We start from the raw sequence: 15,193 nt of genomic DNA, 5'->3' as shown, positions 1-15,193 counted from the left end.
TCCTGCACGGTTTGACTATATCCCTAAGAGGTGTTCGAGAGAAGTTCTATTATTCGGAAACCCGGCCGGTTTGGATTTAATCCAAGAATAATTAGAAAAGTAAAGTATATTATTTAAATATACATCTCGTACTAGACAAACTCTTGGAAATAAAATATTAATTAAGTTAAAGTCCATAGCAGACTACAAATTAATTAATGGATATAGAAAGTCTTAGACACGAGAAATAATATATTAAAGAGGTTACCCCGGATTGCTTGTAATCACAGATTGGATGTGCGGTCATTATTTCTTCTATAGTGGCACAATAAATATTCCATTGGCATTATATTGAATTATGAGTTATAATTTAATTAGTAAAGAAGGTCCAATAAGGGAGGCCCAATCCAAGCCCCATAGATCCCTAACCTAGCCCATCACAAACTCTATAAATATGGATGAAAGAGGTGTGACAAATACACGCAACATAAGAAGTGAAATCCTAGCCTCCACACTTAGAATTTTCGGGCCCCTCTCTCTAATAGAGGAATTCGAAATTCCTCTTTGTGTGTTCTTGGCATTCTTGTCTTCTCCTTCAAGATTCTTATTATTTCTAAGAGATTCCTCCCACAAGGAATTTAGATCTAGAGTTGGGTCATAGGTTGGAAGATCTTTGGTCTTGCAAGCACAATCAAACTTCAAGATCTACACGTGGAGAAGTAGCAAGTCACTTCGATTCTTTGGAAAATCATAATTGTAAGTATTCAACATCATAATTTAATTCTAAATTATGTGATTAATTGCGCAATAGCATGTCTCTATATGTTGTATCATGAAATTGAATCGATCCACATAATCTCCTAAATAGATTCTTTTGTGGATTTATTTAATTTGTAATTTCCGCTATGCAAACCCCAACAATTGGTATCAGAGCCATGCTTTTAGGCTCTGATTATGTGGATTTAATCTAGTTTTTTCAAAATTTACATGGATCCGTGAAGAATATTTTAGATCTATAAGTGAATATTCTAGATCTGCTAAAGAACATTCTAGATCTATGAATTTTATTCTAGATCAATGGAGAATGTCTTGATCTACTATAGAATATTCCAAGATCTATAGAGTATATTCTAGATCTATATTTTTTTAATATAGTTGCAAGAAAGAATATTCTAGATCCATAAGAATATTCTAGATCTAAGAGAATATTCTAGATCTATGAAATTATATTCTAGAACCAAGATAGAATATTCTAGATCAATAATATTGTAGATCTATGATAGTTTATTCTAGATCTATGTTGTTATGTTCTACATATGTGTTTTAATTATGTAGATCTACATGTTTGAAAAATGTGATGGATGATTGTTTTCATGCTTGTTATATTGCGTGATTGTTGAATCTTGTTATTCTTGGTCTTATTGTAAACCCACGGGGGTTGACCGTGGTAGATTATGATTTGTTTTTTCCTTGTATTTTCTTTTGTAAAACAAATGTAATAGTTAGAATACAAATAAATGTAATACAATGGAGCAAACTTGACGAAGAACGAGACCGGCGAAGAAGACCTAGGCGGTGCCGAAACCCTAGCGGGCTCGGCCGCACGCGGATCTGGTCAACGGCGGAGATACGGGCGGCTGACAGCGGCGGCACGACGGATCTCTCCTAGGCAGCGGCCGAAACCTAATGGGCTTGGCCGCACGCAGATCTGGGGTGGCTAGGCAGACCACTGGCAGCCCGGATGAAGACGGCGGTGGCGCGGGTCCCCAGACGGTGGTGGTGGCTAGTTGTTTTTATTTTAGGGCAAAACCCTAATTAGGGTTTTAGATGGTCCGGTTAATAGGCATGGCCCAATGTGTGGTCTTGACCTAATTTTTATATCCTAGACATTTGATTTATAAAATTGGGGTATATGTTTTATTTAATCCTTTTATCCAGAGTACCATGGTTCATGGAAAGGATAAAATGTGATTTATTTTAATTATTTGGTTTTAGACACTTAGTGGTTTAAAATTAAATGATTTATTTGATTATGTGTGATGTGACAAAGTGTGCAAAATTATTTGCCTCTGTGATTTACATCTTATGTGAGATAAATAATTATTTGCTTGCATGATAATCAAATGAAAAACCATTTTATTTAAAAATGACTAAGCGACAATTACGAACAGTCATGTTGTATATGGTCTCCATAAATGGTATTCAAATGTGAAGTAAATTAGATAACATTTCGACCTTTCTTTAGAGGAGTCATGTTATTAGTAGTATTTATAGTTTTCACAATATTTGAATCACTAAAATGGTTATTTTAAATGAAAGGCATATTTCTGAAGTAATATCGTGTCCAATTGGGGCAATATTATCAAGAAGTGAGCATTGTTTAAAAGATGTTAACCACGGTCTTGGAATCTTATTGAGTGGCGTGCGACCTTTCTTTAGAGGAGTATTCAAAGCAAGATAAGATTCTTGATGACTAGAATTATGGTACTAGCTTAGGCAATATTAGGCAGTCATGCCATTCTTATGGTCTCTGGACTATCTGTCGGTATTGTGACCAAGATTTTTTTTTAATTCTAAATCATCCGTGACATCTTTTGGTGCTTGTTTATTTAGCGTTTTAATAGCATATGTGATTCTCGAATGTTTTATGGTTTTTACATTCTTTTATCATGTATGGTTGTGTGATGGATACCTTTTATTTTTCTCAGTCAGTATCAATTATGTCGCTCAATCCATTATCTGTGATCTTGAAAGAAAACAAACTCGAGGGGCCAAATTATGTAGACTAGAAACGTAATTTGGATATTGTTCTCATCGCTGATGATTATAAGTTTGTGCTTGAAACCGATTGCCTCGAAATACCTGCTGATGATGCTTCTGCGGAAGTGAAGGTCGTGTATAGTAAGTGGATAAAAGGAAATGAGATGGCGAAGTGCTATATTTTGGCTTCTATGTCAAATGTACTTCAACATCAGCATCATTCCTATGAATTCGCTCATGAAATCATGGAGAACCTTCAATCCCTCTTTGGGACTCAGAGTCGATCTGCTAGATCTCTGGCAATCAGGACCCTCATGAATAAGACTATGAAGGAGGGCACACCAGTTAGGGACCATGGCCTTGAAATGATGCGCCACCTCAATCAAATTGAGGTCTTGGGAGGATCAATAGATCCAGATTCTCAAGTAGACATAATACTCCAAAGTCTTCCAGCAAGCTTTCAACAGTTCAAAGTCAACTATGAAATGACTAAGCAAGACCTCAACTTGGCCGAGCTTCTAACTGAGCTTCAGAATGATGAAGGCATTTATGCCCAAGCTAAGCAAGCTATGTTGGTTGACCACGCCTCCAGTTTCAAGGTCACTAGACCAAGAAAGGATGGCAAGGCGGAGCAGGCTGCCAAGGGATTGAAGGCAAAGAAGGGCAAGAAGAAAGTTAAAGCAAGGAAAACTGACAAGTGTTTCAATTGTGGTGAAAAGGGACATTGGAAGCCTGATTGCCCCAAAAAGGGAAAAAGGTCCAAGTGGTTCAGGTATACACCAAGCTCATGTTCTTGAAACTCACTTAGCAACTGTTTCTACCCATCAATGGGTAGTAGATACGGGAGCCACTGATCATGTATGTTTCGATCAGGCTCTTTTGCAGGAATCAAGGAAACTAAGTGAAGGCGAGATCACTGTCCATCTGGGGGATGCTACTAGAGTGGGAGCTGTTTATATTTGCTTTTCTAGTAGTAGAGTTTTAGTATTGAACAATGCTTTATTGATACCTTTGTTTAGAAGGAACCTGGTTTCAGTTTCTAAACTTGTTTTTGACGGATATTCTATTTCTTTTGATGATGCTTGCATTATAAAGAGAGATGATTATTTTATTTGTCAAGGTATCATGGAAAATAACTTGTATACTATATGCTCTACACATCATCTTGTTGAGTCGAATAACATATCAGTTTCTCGCAAGAGGAAAACTTCTCCACACAATGTGAATGATATGTACTTGTGGCATCTAAAACTTGAACATGCCAATCCGAGAAGGATCCAAAAGTTGGCGAGCCTCGGCTCTATTGAGGGACTAAATTTAGAACCTTTTCTAACTTGCGAATCCTGCTTGGAAGGCAAGATGACCAAAAGATCTCTTAAGATTAAAGGAAATAGAGCCAAGAATGTACTAGATCTCATTCACTCAGACGTGTGTGGTCCATTTCAAACTCAAGCTAGGGGTGGCTATCAATATTTCATTACCTTATTGATGATTATTCGAGATTAGCCCAAGTCTATTTGATGCAACATAAGTCGAAATCATTTGAGAAATTCAAAGAGTTCAAGGCATGTGCAGAGACGCGTCATGGTGAGACTATAAAAATCTTACGATCTGATCGTAGAGGTAAATACCTTAGTGACGAGTTTTTGAGCTACTTGGCAGAAGCTGGGATTGAATCCCAATTAACTGCACCTGGCACACCTCAACAAAATGGGGTTGCAGAAAGGAGAAATCGAACATTTCTTGAATTGGTTCGAACAATGATGTGTTATGCTCAGTGGCCTAAATTTCTTTGGGGCTTTGCCCTAGAAACAGTGTGTTATACCCACAATAACTTACCTACAAAGTCAGCACCCAAGACACCTCATGAGTTATGGACTGGACATAAGTCCAACCTAGAACATCTCAGAATATGGGGTTGTCCAACACATGTTCTAGTTAAAGATCCAAGTAAATTGGATCCATGGACTGAGGTATGCTTATTTGTGGGATATGTCAAAGGAACAAAAGGCTATGAATTCTATAGTCCTCAAGACAACAAAGTGTTGTCCAGAGCCTTTGTCCAAGCGGCAAGGAGCTTAGACATTGTTGTATGAGGTGCCGAGTTCGAGTCTTCTTGACATTAGATGTAATTTCCTCCTTGCTATAAGAGTTTATTTGTAATTTCCTCATTCATATAGGATATATGAAGTTAATTTTTAATAAAAAAAAAGACAACAAAGTGTTTGTGAGTACAAATACAAAGTTCTTAGAAGAGGAATATATAAAGAATAAAAAACTCAGAAGTGTAATCACTCTTGATGAAATGAGAGATGATAACGTTCCAATTACTCAAGAGGAAACTCCACAAGAAAATATTGCACCAACTGTTACAACTTCTATTCCTGTGATTGTAGAGCCTCGTCATAGTGGGAGGGTTTCAAAAGAACTTGAAAGGTGGATTGGGCTGGGAGAGTCTTCTGGCTCAGTTTCCGGACATCTAGAACCTGATCCCTGGAACTACAAAGAAGCAATAAATGATTTGGATGGTCTCAACTGGATTGAGGCGATGGATTCCGAACTACAATTAATGGAGGATAAGACGTTACGACCTTGAGAATCTACCCGAATGCTGCATTGCCATTGGAAGCAAGTGGGTATACAAATGTAAACGAGGTCCTAATGGAAAGGTAAAATTGTTTAAAGTTAGATCAGTGGCAAAGGGATATACCCAAAGAGAGGACATCGATTATGATGAGACCTTCTCACCTATTGCTATGCTTAAATCAATTCGAATCCTACTATCCATCGCAGCCTACATGGACTGGGAAGTTTGGCAAATGGATGTCAAGACCGCCTTTTTACATGGCAGTCTTGAGGAAACCATTTGCACGAAACAACCCGAAGGGTATGAGGTTAAGGGCAAAGAACATATGGTCTGCAAGCTTAAGAAATCAATTTATGGACTCAAGCAAGCATCTAGAGCATGGAACATGTGCTTTGATAAGACTGTAAAATCTATTAGTTTTGATCAGTGCCCTGAAGAAAGCTGCGTATATAAGAAAGTTGAAAGTGCAAATGTGGTATTCTTCGTACTTTATGTTGATGATATCTTGTTGATTGGAAACAACACCAAGATGATGTCATCTGTAAGAGACTGGTTGTCTACCCAATTTAAGATGAAGGACTTGGGAGATGCGGGACACATTCTTGGAATCAAAGTGATTAGAAATCGCAAGAAAAGAATGTTGTGCTTATCTCAAGAAACCTACATCGATACCGTACTACAACCCTTTAGCATGGAAAATTCCAAGAAAGGTTTTGTACCCTTCAGACATGGAATTCATCTATCCAAGGAGATGTGTCCTAAGACACCCACAGAGATAGAGGACATGAAAAAGGTTCCATATGCTTCGCAGTTGGAAGTCTCATGTATGTTATGTTGTGTACGCGACCTGATATATGCTTTGCCGTAGGCATGGTAGCTAGGTATCAGTCGAACCCTGGCCAAGGACATTGGACTGCAGTAAAGAATATACTCAAGTACCTGAAAATGACTAAAGAGTATGTTCTAGTTTACAAGGCAACTGATCTATTTCCTATGGGGTACACAGACTCAGATTTTCAATCTGATCGTGATTCGAGGAAATCTACTTCTGGCTATGTGTTCACCTTGGGAGGTGGAGCCATTATATGGAAGAGTGCGAAGCAGAAATGCATTGCGGACTCAACCATGGAAGCTGAATATGTAGCTGCTTCTAAAGCTGCAAAAGAAGCCGTATGGCTCAAGGACTTTTTCAAGGAGTTGGGCGTGATTCAGAGTTTGCCAAAGAGTATCACGGTTTATTGTGATAACTCTGGAGCTGTTGCGAAATCAAAGGAACCACGATCCCACAAGGCAAGCAAGCACATAGAGAGGAAGTATCATATCATTCTGGAGATTGTACAGAGATGAGACATAGGAGTAGTCAAGATTGCAACAGAAAAAACAACCTTGTTGATCCTTTCACAAAAGCCCTATCGGGAGGGACGTTTAATCGTCAAATGGAAGGCATAGGTGTTAAGTGCATTAAAAACTCAGACCTGCTTTCTCTATAAGTGGGAGAAATTGAAGAAAATTGACAGTAGTATACTCGAAAGTTGTTTTGAGTGTAAGTGTTTTCGAGTTTATTATAAATTTGATAAATTGCTTGTATATTGTAAACTCTCCTTATTTAATGAGAATAATAAATGTTTTCTTCATGCTGTGTATTTTACTTTAATGGGTATTGACCGTCTTTAATTATATATTTAATTATATAATTAAAATGCCGGAAAGTAAAATCAGTCTAAGTCTTCTAAATTGAAGGGTGGGTCGTGGAACAGGTCATCACAGTAGGTAACCCAGCCGGAACCTTGTAGAAGTAAAACTTTTTCACAACCTAGATAGGCTTTGGCTACCTATCGCGAAAGGTTGCTGTGTCCATTCGAAAGTGGTCTTTACCTTGAGAATGACTAGTGATACTGGTGTGGTATAGCATTGAAAGGATCTAAAGTATAGACACGTCTTTATTGCTATCTACTAAAAGACGATGTCTTGGAGATTTAATATTTCTTAATCTTTGTAATAATATAGGGCACACGTTATTTAATCATACGCTGCTTTGACTTATCAATAGGTGCGAGTTTTTCGCAACCCAATATTCCTGATATCTTGGGTAGTAGTAAATAATAACTAGTATGGTGTCAGTTTTATTATTACATTGAATCGTGTGCCTGCGCGGTTTGACTATATCTCCAAGAGGTGTTCGAGAGAAGTTCTATTATACGGAAACCCGGCCGGTTTGGATTTAATCCAAGAATAATTAGAAAAGCAAAGTATATTATTTTAATATACATCTCGTACTAGACAAACTCTTGGAAATAAAATATTAATTAATTTAAAGTCCATAGCAGACTACAAATTAATTAATGGATATAGAAAGTCTTAGACACGGGAAATAATATATTAAAGAGGTTAACCCGGATTGCTTGTAATCACGGATTGGATGGGCGGTCAGTATTTCTTCTATCGTGGCACAAGAAATATTCCATTGGCCTTATATTGAATTATGTGTTATAATTTAATTAGTAAAGAAGGTCCAATAGGGGAGGCTCAATCCAAGCCCCATAGATCCCTAACCTAGCCCATCACAAACTCTATAAATAGGGATGAAGGAGGTGTGACAAATACACACAACATAAGAAGTGAAACCCTAGCCTCCACACTTAGAATTTTCGGCCCTCTCTCTCTAATAGAGGAATTTGAAATTCCTCTTTGTGTGTTCTTAGCATTCTTGTCTTCTCCTTCAAGATCCTTATTATTTCTAAGAGATTTCTCCCACAAGGAATTTAGATCTAGAGTTGAGTCATAGGTTTGAAGATCTTTGGTCTTGCAATCACAATCAAACTTCAAGATCTACACGTGGAAAAGTAGTAAGCCACTTCGATTCTTTGGAGAATCATAATTGTAAGTTTTCAACATCATAATTTAATTCTAAATTATGTGATTAATTGCACAATAGCATGTCTCTATATGTTGTATCATGAAATTGAATCGATCCACATAATCTCCTAAATAGATTCTTTTGTGGATTTATTTAATTTGCAATTTCCGTTGTGCAAACCCCAACAATCCATATATATATGAATATTATTGTATTGTTGGTTTGTATTTTTTGTGTATTTATTTCAATTGTAAGGTATTATTTGTTATATTTCTAGATGCTAGATTATTATTTTTTCAGTATTGAACTATTTAAAATTATAAATAAATTCGGATTAAAATTACACATCGGTTCCGGTTCGAAACCAGAATCGACCGGTTCTTAACCGGCCGGTTCCAAACCGGAACCGATCAGTTCTGGTTCCGGTTCTGGTTCTAGGATTTATGAAAATTTAAAACCGGTTAACCGGTCAACCGGTCCGGTTATAACCAGAACCGGCCGAATAAGCATGCCTAGTTAAGTTCGTTTATCTTTATTCATTTATTCGATGGACATGCCAGACATCTTTTAGTTAATAAGTGTTACTCTCTCCGTCCGTCATTAGGAGTCTCATTCCTTGGCGGCATGGGTTTTAAGAAATATTAAGAAAAGTGGGTGGAGAAAAGTTAGTGGAATATGTGTCACACTTGTATATATTAGTTATAAACGAAATGTGAGTGAAAAGAGTTAGTGGAATGTGAGACCCTATTACCATTTATAGTAAAAGTGAACCGGGACTCCTATTTGCGGACGAAGTAAAATGGAAAAACATGACTCCTATTCGCGGACGGAGGGAGTATTAAACTGTATTTCTTTTTATAAAAAATAAGCATTTCTAGATATGGCGCATCTGACTTGCCTAATACCTTTGACAGTCTCTGGTGCCAACAGTGTTAGCATTGCAATCGGCTCTGCTCTCGGCGGGCGGACCCATGTGGATGTCCCTAGGTAGAGTTGTCAAATGGGCTCGGCCCAGGCCTAACCCATATTCAACCCACTTAATTAAACATATTTAGGTTTAGGATTTAATAATAACTATAATTATAATAATAAAATCGTAATTAAATGGCAGTAGACATTTAGTGACTTTAAAAAGTGGTGTGTTGCGTGAAATGGTTAACATTGTTAAAATTTTCGATGAGCATAGAAATATGGGAAATGTGAAAGAAATTATTCTAAAGATGAGGATTAAATGGAAAAAGTATTATCAAAATGTTCCTTTGTGCTATTTTTTCTTATATTTTTTTTATTCAAAATTCAAAAAGGATGGTTGTGAAGTTTATCTTGAAGAATATTATTCATGTGTTGGTATTGAAAATCCTATAACAAATGATCAATTGGAGGATTTTATAAATTGTTGGTTAGTTAATACTCCCTCCGTTCCACAGTAATAGAGGCATTTCATTTTCTGCACTCATTTTAAAAAAATGATATTAAATAGTTAAAGTGAAGAGAGAGTAAAGTAAGAGAGATAATAATGTAGAGAATAGTCTTATCTACAATATTCTTTCTCTTACTTTACTTTTTCTCCACTTTAACTATTTATAATTATTTTTTCAAAATGAGTGCGCAAAATGAAATGTCTCTATTACTGTGGAACGGAGGGAGTATGCCTCTTGTTTTAAGAATACGTTAACAACTGCTATGCCATCATCTTCCAACAAAAATAGCAAGAGTTATTCTTCTAGTTATGCACTTCTAGATAAAATATAAAAAGGATAAATGATTCTAGCACTAGATCAACAAATGAGCTTAAACATTATTTAAATTTAGATTTGGCGGACAATTACAATGATTTTGATATTCTACATTGGTGGAAAATGGAACAAAAAAATTATCCAATTTTATCTATAATTGCATGTGATCTACTAACTTGTCAAATGTCTAGTGTAGCATCCGAAAGTGCTTTTAATGTAGGTGCAAGAACAGTGGCTGATAGAAAAACTCGATTGGCGCCAAAATCTATCAAATTTTGCATGCTTTTGAAGAATATGATGGATGAAGAATATCAATTGAACAAGTTGAAGAGGTTCGAAAGATATAGAATGTCAGAAATGAAAGAAGAAGGTTAAGAAGATGAAGGCGGTGAACCGAATTTGGGAATTAATGCACAAGAAGATCAAGAGACATATATCGAGAGATTTTATTTTACAATAACGGATTATTACTATTCAAGTACCAATGATCCAAATTTTACTTTTGATTGGCAAAATTATCCGTATTAACTCTTCGAACTTGTAATTTACAATTGAAATATTTAAATTTACGAATTTTTTTTATTTTTATTGATTATTATAAAACTGTCAAAGCTCGGCTCAGTTCAGCCCGACTAGCCCATTTCAGCCTAGTCGGGCCCAACTCATTTCAGGCCTTGGGCTTGGGCTGACTTGGGCCTCAACACCCTCAGGCCTCGTCAGGCCTAGGCCAGACTGGGCCAATCCGGCCCAGTTGACAACTCTAACCTGATGGGCTTAAGCCTTAATGAACTAGTATTTCTTTTTAATATTTCCTTTTATAATTATTTTAATTTTATGTAAATAATTATGTAAAAGTCTCTATCAACCATCTAAATTATTCAAAAATATATTTTCAAAATGGTTTTGGAAAATATAGCCCCAACCAGTGGCGAAGCCACGTTGGGGCCAGGGGGCCCCTTGTCCCCCATCAATTTGTCGATTGAGTATATATAATATATGCAACCTACATTGAAAGTATAGTATTTCTGGCGTAGTCGGTATTAAGCGTAGTCTTGCAACCCAGAGGTCGCAAGTTCAAATCTTTATGGCGACATATTTTTCTTTACTATATTCTAATTCTCTCTTACACCAATAATTATGTTAATTTTAAATCTTTGTCACTTCATAATTGAAAATCTGTTTCCATCTATACTATTCTTACATAAAAAATAAAAAAAAATATTAAATATTAATTATTTTGAGCTTCCGACATCGAATGGACCCTATAACTATTAACAATGACTTGGGCACCCATCATAAAATTCTTGGCTTCGCCACAGGCCACAACCCAAGTTTTTTTTTCTTGCGTTCGCCCCTTCGCAATCCGTGAGAGCCAACGCTTGCAGAGTCACCGTGGTGCCAGGCTTTGCTTGCAGAGTCACTGTTGTGGAGTATTTTGCAAATATCATAAACACAACGGAGGAAATATCTCTACGATGTGATATTTCACACCAAACATGTACAACAAGATTTTCATTGAAAATATCACCGACATAGTATTTCTTGCTAGGAAATGAATTTTTCAAACATGGCAGCATCATTCGTAGCAGGGACGGAGGCAGAAAATTACTGTCGTAAGGGGCAAAAAACATTCAAATTTTTCTTAAGAGAAGCTCTAATTTTTGTTCTTCGACAGCTATAAACCCTCGATTTTTTTTATGCGTGTTCTATTCTCTAAGGAAAAGGGAAAATATTTTATCAATCTTTCTATTATCTTGGATTCTGACTGCATTTATCTTATTAGATAGGGCAATTATATATTTTTATTATAAAATACGGATGGGCAATTTAGTGCTTAATTAATAAATTAATATAATTTGCTAAATAAAGCTACATGTATTTGGGAAATTGAAGTGGGGCATATGCCCTCTCATTATAAATTGGATCCGTCCCTGAATTTCCTAATATAAAGTGAAATCATCCATGTACAAGCACACAATAAAGAATCCTGCCACCAAATACTTTTAAAAAGTTAAGCAACACAGAAATTCAAAATAATTCTAAGACGCTTGCATTCGAACCTGTACTTGCTTAGCCCCCCTACCACTATGCCAAATTTCCAAAGTTCCTGCAACACTAAGAGCATCTCCAATAGGTTAGGACGTCAAATAGCCCTCAAATAGCCTTCACACTGCCACATCATCAGCATTACAATTCTCATGCCACATCACCTTGCCACATCAACTGGATATCAAATAACCCTCACATAGCCTTCACACTACCTATCCACATCACTAATAACAATTATATAATTTAATTTACACTTGTATCAACATACGGAATTTAATTTACGAGACAAATACGAAAAATTCGAATAATAATATTAAAATTTAAAAAGTACATTAATTTTAAAAAAAAGTACAATAATATAAAAAAAGTACAAAAATTAAAAAGTACTGTAATTTAAAAAAGTAAAACAAAATCACTCATCGCCGCCGTCCTCGTCTCCGTCGTCGCCCAGCGCTTCTTCACCGTCGTCGCCGCCGCCTCCGTCGCCACCTACGCCGCGGCTATTCCCGCCGGTGTCCCTCCTCATCCCCTCCAATTCTTCACGCTGGCTCTGGAGCAATACACGAAGAAAATCCTTCACCTCGGGGTCCACCGCCGCTTGGAAGTCGGCTAAGGTCTTCACCATTTGAGCGCGCGTTTGTTGGCGCGCGAAGAATTTGAGCTCCTCGGTAGACCTGCCGAGGGGGGATGCCGAATGGACGTCCTGGGAACTCGGGGTGCCCCCCCTCGCAACCTGCTGCGCCCGCCTTTGCCCAACCGGGCGAGGTCGGCGACCGAACGACCGAGGAGTCGGGACCTCCTGGGCCGTCTCAGGGAGGTCTGACGAACCACCGCTGCTGCCGCTATAATCTCCGGTATAGTTCAGTCTCTGCCTCTTCGGCCAGCCAGCGTCGACGCCTGCCCGGAATTTCTCCGACTCGTTGAGCACAACGTAGCAGTTCCAGTAGGTGAACTCATAGTACTTCTTATCCGGATCGGGGTAGGCTCTCTCCGCAATCCTCCTGCAGTCTTCCTCTGTTTGGCCACTGGTCTGCATGCGGAGGGCGTTGGCGTACAAACCCGAAAATCGAGAGACGCCAGCCCTAATTCGGTCCCAGCACTTCCGGACCTCCTCCCCGGTGCACGGTCTCCTTTCAGGGCAAAATGCCCTGTAGGCTGCGGCTATCTTGGCCCACAAGTTGACGATCCTCTGGTTGTTCGAAACCAGAGGATCGTCGCAGACACTTACCCACGCCTTGGCAACCGCAACGTTCTCCGCGTCTGTCCACTTCCTCCGGCCCCGGATTTCGGCTTGGGGCTGCGACGACTCGCCGACCTTCTTCGCCTTGCCCTTCTTCTTACCCCGCCCTACTCCCTGGCTTTGAATGAGAGTTTCCGAAACCTCGTTAATATCAAAACCCAAGTCTGCTAAGGAGAAGGTCTCCGTATACTGTGCATCCGTTGGGGTCGATGTGTGCGAAGAACCGGTGGAAAAATCAAAAGTCGGCCGATAGGAGTTGTCCCCCCCGTGCGTCCCCTGCGCCGGGGGAATCATCTGTTGCCCCGGTGGCATCATCTGCTGCGCCGGTGGCTGCATACCGGGTGCCCACCCCGGCATCATCTGCATAGGGGGCTGCATGCCGGGTGCCCACCCCGGAATCATATGCTGCCACGGGTACATGTTGTAGTACCCGCTCATCGGAGGCCAACCACCTCCCCCAGGAGCCGGGGAAGTATGGGACCCTGCCCCGGGAGTCGGGGGCGTCTGAGACCCTACACCGGGAGGCGGGGGAGTCTGAGACCATCCCCCGGGATTAACTGGAGTACCTTCGTAGTTGTTCTCCATTGCTCGTTATTGATCTTGTACAGAAAGTAAGGTAGAGAGAGAGTACTCGTTAAAACAAGTGGTGCGAATGAAAATGAGGTTCAACGCGCGTATATATAGTGTTTTCGAAAAACAAAAAAAAATTAAATCCGACGCCGGTTTGGCGCCGATCCGGGACGCACAATGGCGCCCGTGAGGATCGGCGTCGGAACCGGCGTCAGCGCGGGAATCGGCATGGCGACGCCGATTTTGACGCCGATTTCGCCCACGCCGGTTCCAATGGTTCGGCGTCAAACCGGCGTGGGTGAAAAATCGGCGTCGCGGTGGTGACGCCGGTTATTGGAGATGCTCTAAGAAAAATAAAAAAAAAGTATCAAGAATAAGAGAGTTAGTTTATAAAGAAATAAAGAAGAATACACTGAAATAGAATTACTCACCAATTTCATATTTGGTTCATCTTCTTCATCTTGAAGAACTTAGATGTCAACTGAAGACAAATTACTAAATTCATAGTTAAACTCGATGTGTTTTACATAAAATAGTTGAGTTATTTTGGAGAAATATTGATGTGGCGAACGTGGGCAATCTTGTGCCAATCCTCTCCGACATCGGCTTTCCAGCTGTGGGCATCCAGTGATAGTTATCTCTTTTAGATTTGGAATCGACACAAGCTTTGGGCAGTCTACAACAACGAGTGTATTAAGAGATGGTAGCTGATCTGGGAGTGATTCAATCTCGGGACAAGTGAGCTGCTGAAAGGCTTGAGGCAAGCGCGTCATCTTGGGAAGATCATGTAACACAAGCCAATCAAGATTATCTCTACAAACTCTTGCCAATCCCATATCTGGAGGAATTCCAGAGCAGTAAGATTCCCCAACATCCCTTCTGGTAAACATCTCATTGTCAGACAACTATCTAGACTTAAATGTATAAGCTCTTTTAAGCCTTGCTCACCTGACCTTCTCTTGTCACAGAGATCGGAGCTTACGGAACTTTTCCATTGGGAAACATGTCAGGCTCTCCTCAATATCCACTTCCAGATTAATAGGAATGTCCTCCTCACATAATAAGCCCAAAGTTGAGCTACTTCACCTTAGTGACTCCAACTTTTGAAAGGATGAGAGTGTTGGCAGTATTAATGAAGAGCAATGCTTAATCCATAAAATTTGGAGATTTGGGAATGCTTCTTTACTACTCTCTTGCTTCTTTGAGAGTCCCTTAAGATTTGAGAGATCAATTAAATACAGTATTTTCAAAGCCACCAACTGTATCTTTACTGGGTGTCCACTTCCAACTTCTTCTTCTTCTTCAATAATATACTCCACCTTCACGTTCGTTAAATAAAACTGCTCAAGATGAGGTAACTCTCCTAGTTTTGGAAAACGCCTAATATTTTTGCAATCAGTTATATAAATCTCATC

At 39.0% G+C, this 15,193-nt stretch overlaps 1 long non-coding RNA gene across 1 annotated transcript; it reads left to right on the top strand.

Moving 5' to 3' along the window:
- The first annotated feature begins 14,161 nt into the window (after positions 1–14,161).
- Positions 14,162–15,113, top strand: LOC121783635. The gene is made up of 2 exons (XR_006046610.1): positions 14,162–14,660; positions 14,747–15,113. It is a non-coding gene; the product is annotated as an uncharacterized LOC121783635 (long non-coding RNA).
- The last annotated feature ends 80 nt before the right edge of the window (positions 15,114–15,193 follow it).

Source organism: Salvia splendens, chromosome 21 (genome assembly GCF_004379255.2).
Source record: "Salvia splendens isolate huo1 chromosome 21, SspV2, whole genome shotgun sequence".
In the NCBI taxonomy this organism is placed as follows: Eukaryota; Viridiplantae; Streptophyta; class Magnoliopsida; order Lamiales; family Lamiaceae; genus Salvia; species Salvia splendens.
The sequence above is the reverse complement of the archived record's forward strand: the minus strand, read 5'-3'. Positions and strand labels throughout refer to the sequence as shown.